At 42.5% G+C, this 18,181-nt stretch overlaps 1 protein-coding gene and 1 non-coding gene across 2 annotated transcripts in view; one reads left to right on the top strand and one right to left on the bottom strand.

The window, feature by feature from the left end:
* DEPTOR (DEP domain containing MTOR interacting protein) overlaps positions 1-18,181 on the bottom strand; it is a 193,085-nt gene that overhangs the window by 154,449 nt on the left and 20,455 nt on the right. The window lies entirely within an intron of this gene.
* Positions 10,404-10,507, top strand: LOC120362445 (small nucleolar RNA U13). Its single transcript, XR_005578352.1, has one exon. It is a non-coding gene; the product is annotated as a small nucleolar RNA U13 (small nucleolar RNA).

Below are 18,181 nucleotides of genomic sequence, written 5' to 3'. Positions count from 1 at the left end.
AAAACTAACTTTAATTCTTTAAAAGTTTAATTTTTTCTTTGGTCAACAGCAGACTTAATAACAATAATACCTTACATCTGAATGGGGCCATAATACACAATCGGAGCTGAGCCTTATAATATTCCTGTTAGCTGGGTGCCGTGGCTCATGCCTGTAATCACAACACTTGCACTTTGGGAGGCCGAGGCGGGTGAATCGCTTGAGGTCTGGAGTTTGAGATCACCCTGGCCAACATGGTGAAAACTCCATCTCTAAATTAAAACAACAATAAAAATAAAAAATAAAAAATAAGAAAAAAAAACAGGCCAAGTGCGGTGGCTCATGTCTGTAATCCCAACAAATTGGTAGGCCAAGGCGGGCATATCACCTGAGATTGGGAGTTCGAGACCAGCCTGACCAACATGGAGAAACCCCATCTCTACTGAAAATACAAAATTAGCTGGTCATGGTAGCTCAAGTTTGTAATCCAAGCTACTCGGGAGGCTAAGGCAGGAGAACCACTTGAACCTGGGAGGCGGAGGATGCCATAAGCCGAGATCATGCCATTGTCCTCCAGCCTGGGCAACAAGAGCAAAACTCCGTCTCAAAACAAAAACAAAAACAAACAAACAAAAAAATTAGCCAAGCATGGTGACATGTGCCTGTAATCCCAGCTACTTGAGAGGCTGAGGCAGGAGAATCGCTTGAACCCGGAAGGCAGAGGTTGCAGTGAGCTAAGATCACACCACTGCACTCCAGCCTGGGTGACAGAGACAGACTTCATCTCAATAATAATAATATATCCATATCAGGAAAGCAATGTCATTATTAATAATTTGATAAGGAAGGAAGCTCGAAAAATTAAAGTGACTTGATCAAGTCACATTTTTAATAAAGAGTTAGGACTTGAACACAGATCTTCTGATTTCTATGTTTAGAGAGATTTCTGTGCTACCAAATGTTACATGGCAGAAGTATCTGTCTTCTGCCTATTTTATGCTCATATAGGCTAAGAAGAAGAAAACATTCTAGTTATGTTAAAGTGCCATGACAAACGTGAGAATATATGCAATTTATACATCACACAGATACTGCTACCAACATAAATACAGATGGGGCTCAGAGAAGTGACTACAAAAGAAGTCATCATATTGTCCTCATGTTTGCATTGAGCCAATGTTGTATGATTAAGATGACACTCATCCGGGAAATGGGGTTGGTGAGTTGCAGCATTCCAAAGAGTTGGTGCCAACGCATGTGGGACATATAATGAACACTTTTTAATGATGTGTGCATAAATATTCAGGAGGCCCTTTCAATCTCTCTTATCTCAGCTTTGAGATAGGAGGTAAATACAAGGTCAAAATGGGAAGGTCCCTAAGTCAGCCTTCATTGTCTTTGACTTGAGATTTTCACTTAATTCTTCCTCCACATGAGCTCTTTCCCAAGAGGTCTCCAGTCATGAAGGAAACGAGTGATTGCATTAACATCTCCCTCTGATCTATCCCTCTGATAACTCAGAAAAATGGTGCTCTTTCCACTTACAAAGTACCTTTCCAATAAGCACCAAGACTTTTTTTCCCCCCTCAAACAGATTATTATTTGTTTACACAGCAGCCCCAGGAGTATTAGGCCTCTAATTGCCGTTTTACAGCTGAAGAAACATGCCCAGAATGGTTCAGGGAACTCGCTGAGGATACAGTGACTCAGCAGATCAGTACTGGTTACAGTATCACGAGTCCTTGCTGTCTTGGTAGAAGATAGGGGCAGCACACTTCCTGTCCTGTGGCATCTGCTCCCTTCCAATCTGGGTCCCTGTCCCTGCTGTGCCCTCTGTAATGAGAGGATGCTGTGTCCTGACTCCTGCCCTTCCGCAAACACAGGTGTTTGCTCTTCACCTGCAACACTAGTTCTCAAACCGGGCACACATTGTGTCACACCTTTCACCCCTGGTCTCCAAGATCAAGCACATGGCCAGTGATCATTGTTATTTAGGTGGCAGCAAGTAGGAGAGAAGAAAAGAAAGCATAGCTTCCAGTTGGGATAGGGGGCTCAGTTTTATTCATTAGCAAATTAACTTCCTGCCATCCTCATTCACTATTCACCATTCACTTAGAGTAAACCTGTAGAGCTAGACAGCTGGGGTTCAAATCCAGAGACCACCCATTCATTATTCACTGTGCAATTTTGCACAAAGCATTCAACTTCTCAGTGCCTTCACTTTCTTATCTGTAAAATGGGAATAATACAGTATGTCTCATAGGGTTACTATAAGGATTAAATGAGAGTCACATTTTGCCAGAAGTACTGTCAAAAGGCCACTAAGTAGCATTTCAGCTTTTTTTTTTTTTTTTTTTAAACAAATTAAGTTCTCAATCAAGGAAAAATTGATTGGTAACTGCTAGAGAGACTTGGCTGTTCTTTTCTGTTAAAGGATTAGAAAAGAACCCTTTTGGTGGATTGGTAAGTCAAAGCAAAGAAGAGTCCGAAAGAGAGAGAGAGAGAGAGAGAGAGAGAGAGAGAGAGAGAGCGCTTGGCCACTCCTCACTGAGAGGTTTGCTGGAATCAACCTCATCTCTTCTGTGGTATCAACCTACCTGATAACCAGATCACCGAATTGTCTTAACTGGAAAGGAACGTCAGGCAATCTAGTCCAAGTCCTTGCCAATATCACTGTTTTACAGCTGGAAAAATGGAGACTTACAGAAGTTAGATAACTTGCCTCTTTTCCCAAGTAAGACTTAAACCTTGACCAGCTGACTGCTACCAGAACTTTGGTTGAGCGCTACTATGGGAAACGTAAGTTGCTCATGACCAGGCTGGCCAACATGGTGAAACCCCATCTCTACTAAATACAAAAAATTCGCCAGGCATGGTGGTGGGCACCTGTGATGCCAGCTACTCGAGACGCTGAGTCAGGAAAATCACTTGAACCTGGGAGGCAGAGGTTGCAGTGAGCCAAGATGGTGCCCCTGCACTCCAGCATGAGCTACTGAGCCAGACTTAATCTCAAAAAAAAAAAAAAAAAAAGAAAAGAAAAAAAGGCTTGGGTGATGCTGATGATGCTCATTAGGCACCACACGTTGCAAACCCAGTGGGGTTGGAATGAAACAGAGCCAACATTGTGTTATGAAAGAAATAAAAAAGAAGGTGGATGCAGTGGCTCACACCTGTAATCCCAGCACTTTGGGAGGCCGAGGTGGGCAGATCACCTGAGGTCAGGAGTTCGAGACCAGCCTGGGCAATATGGCAAAACCCGGTCTCTACTAGAAATACAAAAATTAGCCAAGTGTGGTGGTGTGTGCCTGTAGTCGCAGCTACTTGGGAGGCTGAGGCAGAAGAATCACTTGAACCAGGAGGTGGAGGTTGCAGGGAGCCAAGATCAAGCCACTGCACTTCAGTCTGGGTGACTGAGCAAGACTTCGTCTCCAAAAAAAAAAAAGAAAAAAAAAAAAACAGAAAAAAAAGGAAAAAAAAGTAAAAGAGGGCTGGATAGATATTAAGGCTGTTTCCATTTTGATGGGGAAGAAAAAGGATGCACAGGTGAAGCTAGGGCATGGTAAGCCAACTTGACCATTGTCCAAGCGTCGATGGAACAATGGAAGCCAGGTCCTGTGTTGTCTCTGGGAGGAGTCAGATACCTAACTGAAGAGTGTGCATTGCCAGTTTAGGAAACATGGCTTGGGGAGATCTCTCACCCAACTAGACCTCAGCTTCCTGATCTGGAAAATGAGAAAACTGACTGGATTTATTTCTAAAATCTCCCAACTCAAATTTCTTAGGTTTTTATGGACACCCTGATGAACCTTAAGAAATAAGAACATTTTATCTGAGGAATGTGAGCCCCTGTAAATGATCAGCTTAGAAAGGCATTTAAAACGTTAACAGCAGTCACAGCCCACTCTTGTTTGAGCTAAATAATTACCTCTTGAAGCCACTTGCTTTGTGGGCTATCGACTGATGCTAAGTAGCCAGAAAATGCCATACACCCTGTAGTTCAACAGTGTCCAGCCAATCACTAATCAGTGTTATTTCTGCAAACCAGTGAAAATTCCTGACGAATTTGTCATTGCCCCCTTTCCTGGTTCATCCTTTCTTTTTTCTTTAAACATGTGAACTTCTCTTTTGTTTTGCAGACCAATCCGCAAGGTAACTTGGAAGTGCCAAGTGCTGTAGTCTTCACGCTTTGAGCTCGAATAGACACTCTTTATTTTTGTGTGTGTTTTTTGTTTTTCTTTTTAGAATAAACACTCTTTAAACTAGATTCTGGCCAGGTGCAGTGGCTCACACCTATAATCCCCGCACTTTCGGAGGTCAGGGCATTTGGATCACGTGAGATCAGGAATTCAAGACCAGCCTGGCCAACATGGTGAAACCCCATCTCTATTAAAACTACAAAAATTAGTTGGGTGTGGTAGCAAGTGCCTATAATCCCAGCTACTCAGGTGGCTGAGGAGGGAGAATCTCTTGAACCCAGGAGGTGGAGATTGCAGTGGGCCAAGATGGAGCCACTACACTTCCTCCTGAGCAACAGAGCAAGACTCAATCTCAAAAACAAACAAACAAACAAACAAACAAAACAAAAAACCCCTAGATTCTGATTCCTTTAATTATTTTAGGTTGACAGCCTCTAGGATAAATCCTCACTCACAAGATCAAAATGGAATCAACTGTTTGGGCACATTTTGTACTGAAAAGATCTACCGCAAACCACAAGGCCAGGGAGCACAAAACAGCAAATTTCATTTCCTTTGGGCTTCCAAACAAGGATGAACACATTAAAGTGAATCTTGTGCTAAGCATGCTGTACAAACACTGTCTGGAGTTAACGATCATTTATTTTCAGTTCACAGGACAGAGGCTGAGGCTGCTGAAGTGCCACAGGCTTTGAGTGTTGCATGTCTCTAACACGAGAATAGACAAGGTCTTTCTGGCTTTAAACATATTTCAAGTCTTCAGCAGTGTTCTCGGGAACATCCGCAGCTATCGCGGAGGCTGCTTTCAGTTAAGGGGCTTGCAAAAATTTCTCAACGGAAACACATTTATCGATTCCCAACTGCATACCTGGCATAGCTTACAACTGCTCATGCTGGCCCAGTTTCTGGAGTTCAAGGATTATGTAACTGAAACAGGTGCTGTTTCTTCCAAATGGAAACGTTATATTCTATATGTTCGGGAATTGTGTGTATACCAGTCAAAGTCTCCTTAATATGTTAAAACTCAACCTATCCAACATTATTTTCCTCTTTCAATTTTAGCCCAATCCTTCCTTTCTGCCTCTTCCCTATATGTAGGCTACTCCCTTTTCAGAAAATGCTCTCCCTCTTTTTCGATTTATCCACCAAACTCAAATGCCTCAGCCTTCTTCCAGGATGTGTTCTAGAAAGTAGACAGATATAGCCGGGCGTGGTGGCTCACGCCTGTAATCCCAGCACTTTGGGAGGCCGAGGCGGGTGGATCACGAGGTCAAGAGATCGAGACCATCTTGGTCAACATGGTGAAACCCCGTCTCTACTAAAAATACAAAAAATTAGCTGAGCATGGTGGCACGTGCCTGTAATCCCAGCAACTCAGGAGGCTGAGGCAGGAGAATTGCCTGAACCCAGGAGGCGGAGGTTGCGGTGAGCCGAGATCGTGCCATTGCACACTCCAGCCTGGGTAACAAGAGCGAAACTCCGTCTCAAAAAAAAAAAGAAAAAGAAAAAGAAAAAGAAAGTAGACAGATATGGTCTACTTTCTAAAATGCTGATGTTTACCTATATAGCATTTTGTATTACTTTACTCTTATTTGCATTAATTCTCTTCAACTATACTACAAATTAGATGAGTAAAAAACTATCTCATTCTTTCAAATTTCCCAAGTATGTGGGACGGGGCTTACGGTAAATGACACTCAGTGAGTATAAATGTTTGGATTTCATCTTTGTTTCAGGCTGGACAGAAAGAAATCATAATGCAGTATGGAATGCAAACCTTCAACCTCTAATGTTGGGTCCTTTGACAGCTGTATACTCATCTCTGTAGAACAGAAGGACTTCAGAATATTTCTGCCATCACCTTTCTATTAATATGAAGTATCTGGACTACCCGTCTGTGTGTTTAGTTCCACTGGATAAGAAATGTTACATAACCCTTCCTTCAGGAAGAGACATGTTACTCTTCACAGAATGTGTACACAGCAGGGTGCTGGGCTGTGGCCTAAGCTCTGTCTGCTGTCAGGATCCAGCCAGCTCTCAATAGGTTTAGCTCAGGCTGGTGCACAGGGCGCTCCAGGAGACAATGGACAGCTGAGCAAAGAAGTCAGGGCATTAGCTAGCAGGAAAATTGATAGAAGGCCACTGTATCTGCTCAGTCCCAAAGATAAGGAGCCAGCACTGAAGGTACTCATGTTCACGAAACTCCTATGAGGCAATGGACAGAGGCAGCTCTGCTGTGTTGAAAAGATAAAACGGCACACACCAAAAATGCTGAATACTGAGAATCTCAGATGCAGTGACGGAAACACACGCACATGCACACACCACACACACACACACACACACCCCACTAGCAAACAAAAAAGTCACAAATGATCCCAAACCACACCACATTAACCATTTTGGGGGTTAACTATCCCTTAACCATCATTAACTCATGTAGCCAACTGTTTAGATCATCTGTGGTACTCAGTGCAGACATCAAATACACTTGGTTCTGTGATTTCTTTCTTTTCTTTTGAGATGCAGTTTTGCTCTTGTTGACCAGGCTGGAGTGCAATGGTGGGAACTTGGCTCACTGCAACCTCCACCTCCTGGGTTCAAGCAATTCTCCTGCCTTAGCCTCCCAAGTAGCTGAGATTACAGGTGCCCACCACCATGCCTGACTAAGTTTTATATTTTTCCTAGAGACGGGATTTCACCGTGATGGCCAGGCTGGTCTCCAGCTCCTAGCCTCAAGTGATCTGTCTGCCTTGGCCTCCCAAAGTGCTGAGATTACAGGCGTGAACCACCACACCCGGCCTCCAGGCTTCACTTTAACGCACATTCTGTTAGACATAAAAAGAAATCACAGCGGGGTGCAGTGGCTCATGCCTGTAATCTCAGTGCCATTGCACTCCAGCCTGGGTGACAGAGCAAGGCTCTGTCTTAAAAAAAAAAAAAAAAAAAAAATGAAGCCTGGAAAAAGATTCAAAAAACCTAAAAATTTATATTTCACTAATGACTATGTAGAAAACAAAAATGTTTCTCAGGTCTGCATAATAAAATGCTATTTCACATATCTGATACCACCCTCAGGAAAATCTTATTTTCTATGTCTGGTGGAAGATACAGCCAGTGAAAAGCACCTTCTGGTAATCTGTATATTGGCTTAGGCCAGGTTTGCATTTTCCCTTTCTTAACATAGTTGCTCTGATTCTTGCAGGTGTTCTGTACACTCAGAGTCAAATTTTCAGACCACTTGTTTCCCAGTGTAGCCCCTGAATATTCTTGGTATATGCCTGTATTTGACAAGGCTTTGGTAGATACAATTTCATATATCTAGATACACCTTTATTTGGATCCACAGGTCAGTTTGAGGATAGGAAAAGAATACAAGAGGCATCAATGCCATTATCAACAGCCAAGTGGACATTTATGCCAGGTGTGAGACTTTAGGCGGTAACTCCAGATTATCCAGTGTTCTATATATCTGATACCTAATGAGGCTCTACATAATAATAAATCCACATTTTTGAGGCCAGATGTAGTGGCTCATGCCTGTAATCCCAGCACTTTGAGAGGCCAAGGCAGGCGAGAATCACCTGAGGTCGGGAGTTCGAGACTAGCCTAAGCAACATGGTGAAACCCCATCTCTACTAAAAATTACAAAAACTAGCCAGGCATGGTGCTGCACACCTGTAATCTCAGCTACTCAGGAGGCTGAGGCAGGAGAATTGCTTGAACCCGGGAGGCGGAGGTTGCAGTGAGCCAAGATTGCTCCACTGCACTCCGGCCTGGGTGACAGAGCGATAATCGATCTCAAAAATACATAAATAAATAATAAATAAATCCACATTTCATGTGCTTAGCACATTATGGCTTATAAGTCACTTCCAGATACTGCATCTCACTTGCAAAAACTTGATTTGGCAAACAAGCATGTGATGTAGTTAAGAGATGATTAACCTCTGTCTATAGATGAGAAGAAAGTTCACATCTGGTGATTGGAATTGGTTATTAATAGCGTGTAAGTGGCAAGGCCACATATAGAGCCTAGAACCTAAGATTTTTCACTCATCAAGACTCACACCTGTAAGAGTATATTCAGCCTTATGAATATTTCTGCATGGTTTGCAATTGGTTACATTAAAGGTTTTGTCTGCAGTGTTATTTTTCATGTTTACATCCTTCATGCCACCCTGGAGGCTCTGTTTTCTCTCTGTAACTTTCTACTTTGCTCTGATATTGGGCAGATATTCAAACCCTGCTGATGCCTATATAAAGGCTGAAAACTTTACCAAACACTATTTAGAGCCCCAAGAGTGCTGACAGGGTTCCAAACACCTGTGGCTACTTATAAAATACAGCACTCATTAAGCCAAAGACAGTGTCTTCTAAAGATAGCTAGGTAACTAAAGGTTTCTTCAGTTATCTGCCACATTCTCCTGACAGTTGTCATTTGAGCTGGGTTGGCACTTGGCAAGAACTACAAAGTCACACTCTATTAATTAGGCTACCAGAGGCAACGTAGGGAAGCTGAAAGAGGACCCTCTGGAAATCATTAAGACTGTAGAGAGCCTTTGAAAGTCTTTTCTCAATTTAACATAATCATGCTATTGCACCTGTGTCCGATATCTTTCCATCCCAGCATTTGTTATTATGTGAGATGCCAGGAAGCAAAGCCAATACCGACAAACTCTCACTCCAGGCCCCAAGAAGTAAATGATACTTGTGTTCTGAGAATAGGTGGGATGTCTGTCATGGTTTTTAAATGAGACCCTGGCATCTATTTTAGCCCAGGGCTCTGTTCCTTGGTGACTCTGATTTATATCACAGTTACATTTGCTCTGGAGGAATCTGATAACTCTGATTTATTTTTCCAATGAAATGTAAAATGTCCAGAAAATCAGTCCCCACTTATCAGACTTGTAATTTTCCCACTGATTACACAAGGGAAGTTCAGGGAAAAGCAGCTTGATTCAATAGCAACTCAAGTCTTCAGTTTCTTTGTTTTAAGAAAAGAACTGCAACCAGCCTGGACAACATAGCAAAACCCCATCGCCACTAAAAATACAAAAATTAGACAGGTGTGGGGGCACATACCTGTAGTCCCAGCTACACTTGTACCACAAGACTGTCCCCACTCCAGATACCAATTGCAAGTAGAGGGCAGTCACCTATACTTCTAACTAAGTGGCTTTAAATCAAAGTTCCCATCATCTCCTCCACAAGGTCAATTAATTTGTTAGGAAGGCTCACAGAAGTCATGGAAACACTTACTTACATTTATTGGGTTAAAAAAAATGGTTTTTTTCATTTATTTTGTGCTACCAGGGTCTTGCTATGTTGCCCAAACTGGTCTCGAAGTCCTGGCCTCAAGCCATCCTTCTGCCTGGGTCTCCTGAAGCACTGGGGTTACAGTGAGCCACGGTGCCCCACCCATTTACTGTTTTTTAATCCAGTGTATTAGAGGGGATAGGGATGAATGCCAGACGGAGATGATAGGGCAAGGTACAGAAGGGGGGACACAGAGCTTCCATGCCCTCTCTTGGCCAGCCACCCTCCCAGCACCACCCTCCCATGTCAGCAAACCAGAAACTCTTCAAATCTCATTGTTCAAGAGTCTTTGCTAGAGCTTGATATCGAGCCTCCTTTGGCCTCCACTTTCCTGGTGGTTGGTGGGTGGGGTTGAAAGTTCCAGCCGTCTAATCTTCTAACCACTTGGTCTTTCAAGACCAGTCCTATCCTGAGACTAGCTAGGGGTCCCACCCTAAGTCACTTTATTAACATAAAGTCAGTTGTGCTAATAAGGGCTTATCATAACAATAGATACTCATTGCTTGGGATATTCTGAGAATTTAAGCTTTGTGAGGAACCAGGGACTAAATACATTTTATACTATAGCACAGTATCTCAATTGCCCTCCATTGATTCATGGACTATTTTCCTTTTCTCTCCTTTTTTTTTGAGGCAGAGTCTTGCTCTGTTGCCCAGGCTGGAGGGCAGTGGCATGATCTTGGTTCACTGCAACCTTCAAGTGATTCTCCTGCCTCAGCCTCCCACATAGCTGGGATTACAGGTGTGTGCCACCATGCCCAGCTAATTTTTAGTAGAGATGGGGTTTCACCATGTTGGCCAGGCTGGTCTTGAACTCCCAACCCTCAAGTGATCTACCTTTGTGTATCTCCCAAAGTCCACCACACCAGCCCTTATTTTCTTTATCTACTTAAAAAGTAATCTCCCTAGGTCTTTTTGTAGTTCATGAGCATGATGATCGGGTGTTCACACTCTTGTGTGAGATGTGCCAAACTTGAACCTTGTTATGACACTGGCACATTACCCATCTGAGCTGAGAAAAAAAGAAAAAGAAAAAGAAAATTAAAATTAAAAAAAAAAGTCATCTCCTTAAGGGTAGGAATCATGTTGTCTATTTCTTGATATTTTGTTTAGTACAAGCAAAAGCTGGTCCCACAGACCCTCGATAAATATTTATAGGCTGATTAACTAAACATAAATTTTTTTTTTTTTTTTTTTTTTTTTTTGAGACGGAGTTTCGCTCTTGTTACCCAGGCTGGAGTGCAATGGCGCGATCTCAGCTCACCGCAACCTCCGCCTCCTGGGTTCAGGCCATTCTCCTGCCTCAGCCTCCTGAGTAGCTAGGATTACAGGCACGTGCCACCATGCCCAGCTAATTTTTTGTATTTTTAGTAGAGATGGGGTTTCACTATGTTGACCAGGATGGTCTCGATCTCTTGACCTTGTGATCCACCCGCCTCGGCCTCCCAAAGTGCTGGGATTACAGGCTTGAGCCACCGCGCCTGGCCTAAACATAAAATATTATCAGTAGGCATCTGTCTCTAAAAAATCATTCTAGGGGCCGGGCACGGTGGCTCACGCCTATAATCCCAGCACTCTGGGAGGCTGAGATGGGTGGATCACAAGGTCAGGAGTTCAAGACCAGCCTGGCCAAGATGGTGAAACCCCATCTCTATAAAAAAATAAATAAATAATAAAATAAATAAATCAATTAATTAAAAATCATTCTGGGAAGAAAATATATTTTTTAAGGCTATATCTAGGTTTCTTTGAAATTTGGTGAAGAAATCTGTGCCCTATATATTTCTTTAAAACCTCAAACTAGTCCATAATAAAATGTTAATTGCACTTCACACAAAACATGACCCTTCAACCTTGTTCCAACCCATCCATTAGTAGGAAGGTAGTGTAATGGGCCAGATCTTAAGTTTTGTTGCCAGGTGAAAAAAACGGTTTTGTTGCTGCCACATCATAGACCTCTGGATTCAAAAGTCAAACAGAAAAATATGCTTTTGGTGTTGTTATCATCACCAGTGAGAGCCACGGTGGGAGGAAGAATAGCCTCATTCTCTTCGCCTGCTTATACAAGGGCTATTTACCATGTTGATAGCCCTTTCATCCCTGCCAAGAAAGTCACAATATCCCTTTTATTAATCACTCGGCACAGGCACCATGTAATGCACAGGAATACGATTGGCCCTGATGAACAACGTGAATGTCCTCAGAAGACACAGGGAAATTATGTGAGGGTCTTGACTACCCTAAGATAAACAGTGAGAGCTAGAGTTCCAAAATCAAAGCTCTGGTGTCCTGTGCAGAACTCTGGGAAATGCTATGAAGGCCTTCCTTCAGTAAAGTCTATAAACATTTTTCACCAGCCATCACTTTAGGCTTATGGTCCAGCAATAGGGAAAATCAAACTCAGTCCAACAATCCATATTTATTGGGTGCCTAGTAATGCTAGACACTGTCTAGACAAGGTGTGTACAGCAGTGAAATTGACAGACTGGCCCCTCTCACAGGGCTTTGAGTCTTAAGAGTGGCCTGTTGAGGCCGGGTGTGGTGGCTCACGCCTGTAATCCCAGCACTTTGGGAGGCCGAGGCGGGCAGATCACAAGGTCAGGAAATCTAGACCATCTTGGCCAACATGGTGAAACCCTGTCTCTATTAAAAAAAAAAAAAAAAAAAAAAATTAGCTGGGCGTGGTGACAAGTGCCTGTAGTGCCATCTACTCAGGAGGTTGAGACATACGGAGAATGGCTTGAACCTGGGAGGCAGAGGTTGCAGTGAGCCGAGATTATACCACTGCACTTCATTCTGGGCAACAAAGCAAGACTGTCTCAAAAAGAAAAAAAAAAAAAAAAAAGCCCATATTGGGGGAAAATCTACGCTTAAAATATTTTTACAGATAGGAACAGGCAAGCAGAAACATCGAAAACCACTGGACGGCAGGCAGGACTATTTGAATTTTCCTAAACATGCCAGGCTATTTCACACCTTCAAGTCTTTCTACCTCCTCCTGTCTCTGCTTGGTGTTCCTCCCCTCCTGCACTGCACTCCTAGTAAACACACCTCCAAACTTCAAACCCGGCTCAGCTGTCACCTGCTGGAGGAAGTCTTGGCCATCTCACTCTCCCAGGCAGTCTGTCATTCTATCCGAGCTTCCACTGCCCTTTGCACCATCCCTCTACTGCAGAAATTCTCATGCTGGGTTGTAATTGTCCACATTTCTATCTCTGGCTGTAGCTGTCTGGAATCTCATGCTGTGAGCTTCTTGTGGACAAGATTCCAATGGTTTTCATACTGCCATCAAGGGCTAGCATAGGGTCTGGCACATAAGAGACTCTCACAGTTTAAGTAAAAAGTGTATTCACTGGCTGGTCACGGTGGCTGACACCTGTAATCTCAGCACTTTGGGAGGCCAAGGCAGGAGGATTGCTTTAGGACAAAAGTTCGAAACCAGCCAGGGCAACATAGTGAGACTCTCTATATATAAAAAAAGAAAAAAAAAATACAAAAATTAGCCAAGCATGGTGGCATGTGCCGGTAGTCCTAGCTACTTGGGTGGCTGAGGTGAAAGGATCACTTGAATCTAGGAGTTTTAGGCTAGAGTGAGGTACAATCATTCTACTGCACTCCAATCTGGGCAACAGAGCAAGACTCTGGTCTCTTAAAAATAAAAATAAAGGCCAGGCATGGTGGCTCATGCCTGTAATCCCAGCACTTTGGGAAGCCAAGGCAGGTGGATCACCTGAAGTCAGGAGTTCAAGATCAGCCTGGCCAACACGGCAAAACTCCGTCTCTACTGAAAATATAAAAATTAGCCGGGTGTGGTGGCCAGTGCCTATAATCTCAGCTACTCATGAGGCTGAGGCAGGAGAATCACTTGAACCCAGGAGGTGGAGGTTGCAGTGAGCCGAGATCACTCCATCATACTCCAGCCTGAGCGCCAGAGCAAGGCTCTGTCTCAAAAAACAAACAAACAAACAAAAAACCCTAGTTTTTTTTTTACCTCACCCAGCCAACAAATATTACTTGAACTCCTACTTCACTGTCCATTGGGCACTGTGCCAGGCACTGGGCATGGAGTAGTAAACAGATACACATAGGCCCTGCCCTCATGGAGCATACCATTTTAGTTAATTTCACCTGCCTTGTCTCCAAATGTTCAGGTTCTTTTATTTCTAAAAACCCTGAAATTTAATGATTTACTCTAAATTCCAAAATGGCATGACCCTCAAGATATCCTCTCCAATTTTGCATATTTTTAAAAAAATTTCCCTTGAACACATAAAAACTATACAACTCAATTTTAGCTGAAAATAATTCCTCATCCAACTTAAGAAATCTGCTTGTTAAGATTTCAAACGTATTGGCTGGGCGCGGTGGCTCAAGCCTGTAATCCCAGCACTTTGGGAGGCCGAGGCGGGTGGATCACGAGGTTGAGAGATCGAGACCATCCTGGTCAACGTGGTGAAACCCCGTCTCTACTAAAAAAATACAAAAAACTAGCTGGGCATGGTGGCGCATGCCTGTAATCCCAGCTACTCAGGAGGCTGAGGCAGGAGAATTGCCTGAGCCCAGGAGGCGGAGGTTGCGGTGAGCCAAGATCGCGCCATTGCACTCCAGCCTGGGTAACAAGAGCGAAACTCCGTCTCAAAAAAAAAAAAAAAAAAAAAAAAAAAAAAAAAAAAGATTTCAAACGTATTTCTTTAACTCTTAGCATCACTATAAACTACTTCAGTTGTCTTCTTTGCAGCATAAGCATTAGAAAGCTGTGTGGGACTTGGAGTCAAAAAATCCCAAATCTGCCAGGCATGGTGGCTCACAGGCCTGTAATTCCAGCACTTGGGAGGCCCAGGCAGGTGGATCACCTGAGGTCAGGAGTTTGAGACCAGCCTGGCCAACATAGTGAAACCCCATCTCTACTAAAAATACAAAATTAACCAGGTGTGGTGGCACACACCTGTAGTCCCAGCTACTCAGGAGGCAGAGACAGGAGAATCGCTTGAACTATGGAGGAAGAGGCTGCAGGGAGCTGAGATCATGCAATTGCACTCCAGCCTAAGTAAGACAAAGTGAGACTCCACCTCAAAAAAAAAAAAAAAAAAAAATCCTAAATCCTAAATCTGAGCACTGTCTCCATCAATTAGTCATGTGTGCCCATGGCCAAGTCACATAGTTTCTCTGTGAGCTGCATTTATTTTGCCACTTAGCAAATTTTTATTCTACATCTGCTATGTACCCATCTTTGTGCCAAATCCTGGGGACACACACTGAGCAAGGAGTATTACAAACTTCATGTAAAGCTTTTCATCTCTAAATTGGGAGTCCATATAATCACTTAGGCTCCTCTCTGCTCATAGGACTAAGGGTCAGTAGAATGCTGGGTGGGGATCAATAGAATGATGTACATAAAATCTCTTTCTAAAATATAAAATGCTGCTTAAATGTTAGTGGATGTTCATAATATGTATCACTGACACTTAGCACAAAACTAAAATCAGGCTGAGAGCGGTGGCTCACGCCTGTAATCCCAGGACTTCGCGAGGCCGAGGTGGGTGGATCACAAGGTCAGCAGTTTGAGATCAGACTGGCCAATATGGCGAAACCCCATCTCTATTAAAAATACAAAAAATTAGCTGGACATGGTGGTGCATGCCTGTAATCACAGCTGCTCGGGAGGCTGAGGCAGGAGAATTGCCTGAACATGGAAGGCGGAGGTTGCAGTGAGCTGAGATTGTGCCACTGCACTCCAGCCTGGGCCACAGAGCAAGACTCACTCTGTCTCAGAAAAAGAAAAAAAAAAAAAAACCTAAAATCAAGAAAAGGAAAACTGAAAATAAGTTCAAAAAGAATAAAAAAGAAATAAAAGGAAAGGAAAACTGTTACAGAAATAGTGGAATTTCCTCATATTTTCATGCCACCCAGCAAGTGTTCTTTGTGATTCTGCAGACCAACAGTATGACCTGCATTCATGGCTTCAGAAAGCCCTCGAGCCATCAACTAATCACTGCTGTGAATCCATGAGAGTGAAATTATCATGTATTTCTAACAGCATCAGAGAGAACCAAAAGTATTAATACGTTTGTGTATCTTCTCACCTGCCATTACATAATCAGCTGATTCTGAAGTGGGAGTTTGTGTTTGTACCTAAATAGTTAGCAGTTTCAATAGCACACTGCAGCGACAGACTAAAACATAAAAAGACCAATAGAAAGTTAATTGGCTCATGAGAGAATTGCATAAATATCCTTGTCCATGAATAGATCTGAAACTGCAAACAACCAAATTAAATTAATTAAGTACAAACACACTGCTTCTTACTCCCAATCTGAATTCCAAAGCACAGAGAGGGTCAATTCTTAAAATCTCTGAGTTTTCCTACTTTCAAAAGAGGAAAGGGGAGAGTGAAATTTCAATGCTTCAAAACTAAAAGCAATTTCACTTTCCACTAGGGATCAATCAACATGCATTTCACATTTATATATATTCTACTCTACCTCTAGAAGAGTGAAGATGCTGTGAGAGTTGCAAAAATAGAATAACATTCAGCCATTTAAACAACAAATGTAGTTTGAGTCAAACATTTTTGAGTATTAGAGTTCATACAACCATGAGGGATAAGATGACTATTCTATACCAAGCAGAATTAGCCTTTGCTTATGCCTTGTAGCAGGCAATAATTTTATACGAATAGCTCTGTCTTTGTACTTTAGGGGGAAAAAAAGGTGCAAGGTCCAGGTGAAATTCACACCTGTAATCCTAGCACTTTGGGAGGCTGAGGTGGGAGGATCACTTGAGCCCAGGAGATCCAGATCAACTTGGGCAACATAGTGAGACCTTGTCATTGAAAATAAAAAATAAAAAATGAGCCAGAGGCTGGATGCAGTGGTTCACACCTATAATCCCAGCAATTTGGGAAGCCAAGGCGGGAGGATCACCTGAGGTCGAGAGTTCGAGACCAGCCTGACCAACATGGAGAAACCCCCATCTCTACTAAAAATACAAAATTAGCCAGGCATGGTGGTGCATACCCGCAATCCCAGCTACTCGGGAGGCTGAGGCAGAAGAATGGCTTGAACCCGGGAGGTGAAGGTTGCGGTGAGCCAAGATTGCACCATTGCACTCAAGCCTGGGCAATAAGAGCGAAACTCTGTTTCAAAAAAAAAAAAAAAAAAAAAAGCCAGGTATGGTGGCACATGCCTGTAGTCCTAGCTACTCAGGAGCCTTAGGTGGTAGAATCACTTGAGCCCAGGGGGTCAAGTTTGCAGTGAGCTATGATCATGCCACTGCACTCCAGCCTAGGCAACAGTATGAGACCCTGTCTCAAAAAACAAAAAAAGTGGGAAGGGGTGTAATAGACATCTATAATTTTTGTCAGAGAGTTTTTATTTACCCCATTCTTGGTACTAATTTATGTGTTAATTATGCTTTTTGGACTACAAGAAACAGGAACCAATTCTGGCTAATTTAAGCAAAGAGGGATTTTACTGAAAGGATACAGAGGATCTTACAAAGTCAAGGGACGGCTAAAAAACCAAGCTCAGAAAAACGTGACTGTATAAACGTTACTATGCTCAGGAGTCTCATTAGGGAAGCACAGGAACTGCTAGAAGGATTTAAAATTGAATAGGTAAGAGATTTCCAGAGACATTTAAGAACTTCTAGATGATGAAGACTGCATGATCTTGAAATAGGTTTGCAAGTTTCTCTGAGCTATGTAGTGATTCATAGAGTACACATTTTGGTTGTCTCGTAACAGATTGTGATTTTTAAAAAAAGTTTTACAAAACAAAAACCATTCCAATTGCCAATGCCAGAAAACTCATCTCAGAAAGCAGATACTTTATTTAACCGAAAATTTTGACTACCAATGTAAATACACATAGATGCTTGCACAGTAATTTAAGGCATTAACCTGTAGAAGTCTATATTTAGCATCTGAATGAATGTATGCATGCTTTTTGAGTCCAACTGATAAACATTTCCTGCTTAAAGATATGAAAAGGAATGAAAAGAGTAGGTAATTCCTTCTTCCTGCTTCATTCAGTTCCTAGATAAAATCTTGAGACAACAAGAATTAAAAGACATGGAAAGAGACTCCAGTGTCAGTAAAGTGCGATCCAGATAAATAACAACAGGTTTCTAAAGTAATTTCTTGTCTAATAACATGAGGAAGTCTGATACCATCAACAAAAACAAGCAGCTGATAAATATATGACAAAATGAAGAAATCATTCTATTACATGATAGGGAAAAGCTGAAGAATAGTATGACTTTATACTTACAATACTACTTTTAAATTTATAGTGGCTGACAGAGGGTTGGCCAAAAGAGATGGGAGAAAATTAAGTCAATATTTCACATTTGGCTAAAATAACAATACATGTGGTCTCATATGAATTTTACCAAAAGGAATATGGACTTTTGGCACAGAGTGAACCCATTAGTCCCTAGCAGCATAAACATTATTAATGACATTTTCTGTATCAATGAAATAAGTGTTGGCCGCATGTGCTGGCTCGCGCCTGTAACCCCAGCACTTTGGGAAGCCGAGGAGGGTGGATTGATCACCTGAGGTCAGGAGTTCAAGACCAGCCTGGGCAACATGGTGAGATCCTGTCTCTACTAAAAATAAAAAAAAAATAAAAATAAAAAATAAAAAATAGCCGGGCGCGGTGGCTCAAGCCTGTAATCCCAGCACT

This window comes from Saimiri boliviensis, chromosome 15 (genome assembly GCF_048565385.1).
Source record: "Saimiri boliviensis isolate mSaiBol1 chromosome 15, mSaiBol1.pri, whole genome shotgun sequence".
Taxonomy (NCBI): domain Eukaryota; kingdom Metazoa; phylum Chordata; class Mammalia; order Primates; family Cebidae; genus Saimiri; species Saimiri boliviensis.
Note: the sequence above shows the minus strand (reverse complement) of the source record. Positions and strands in the feature narration are given on the sequence as shown.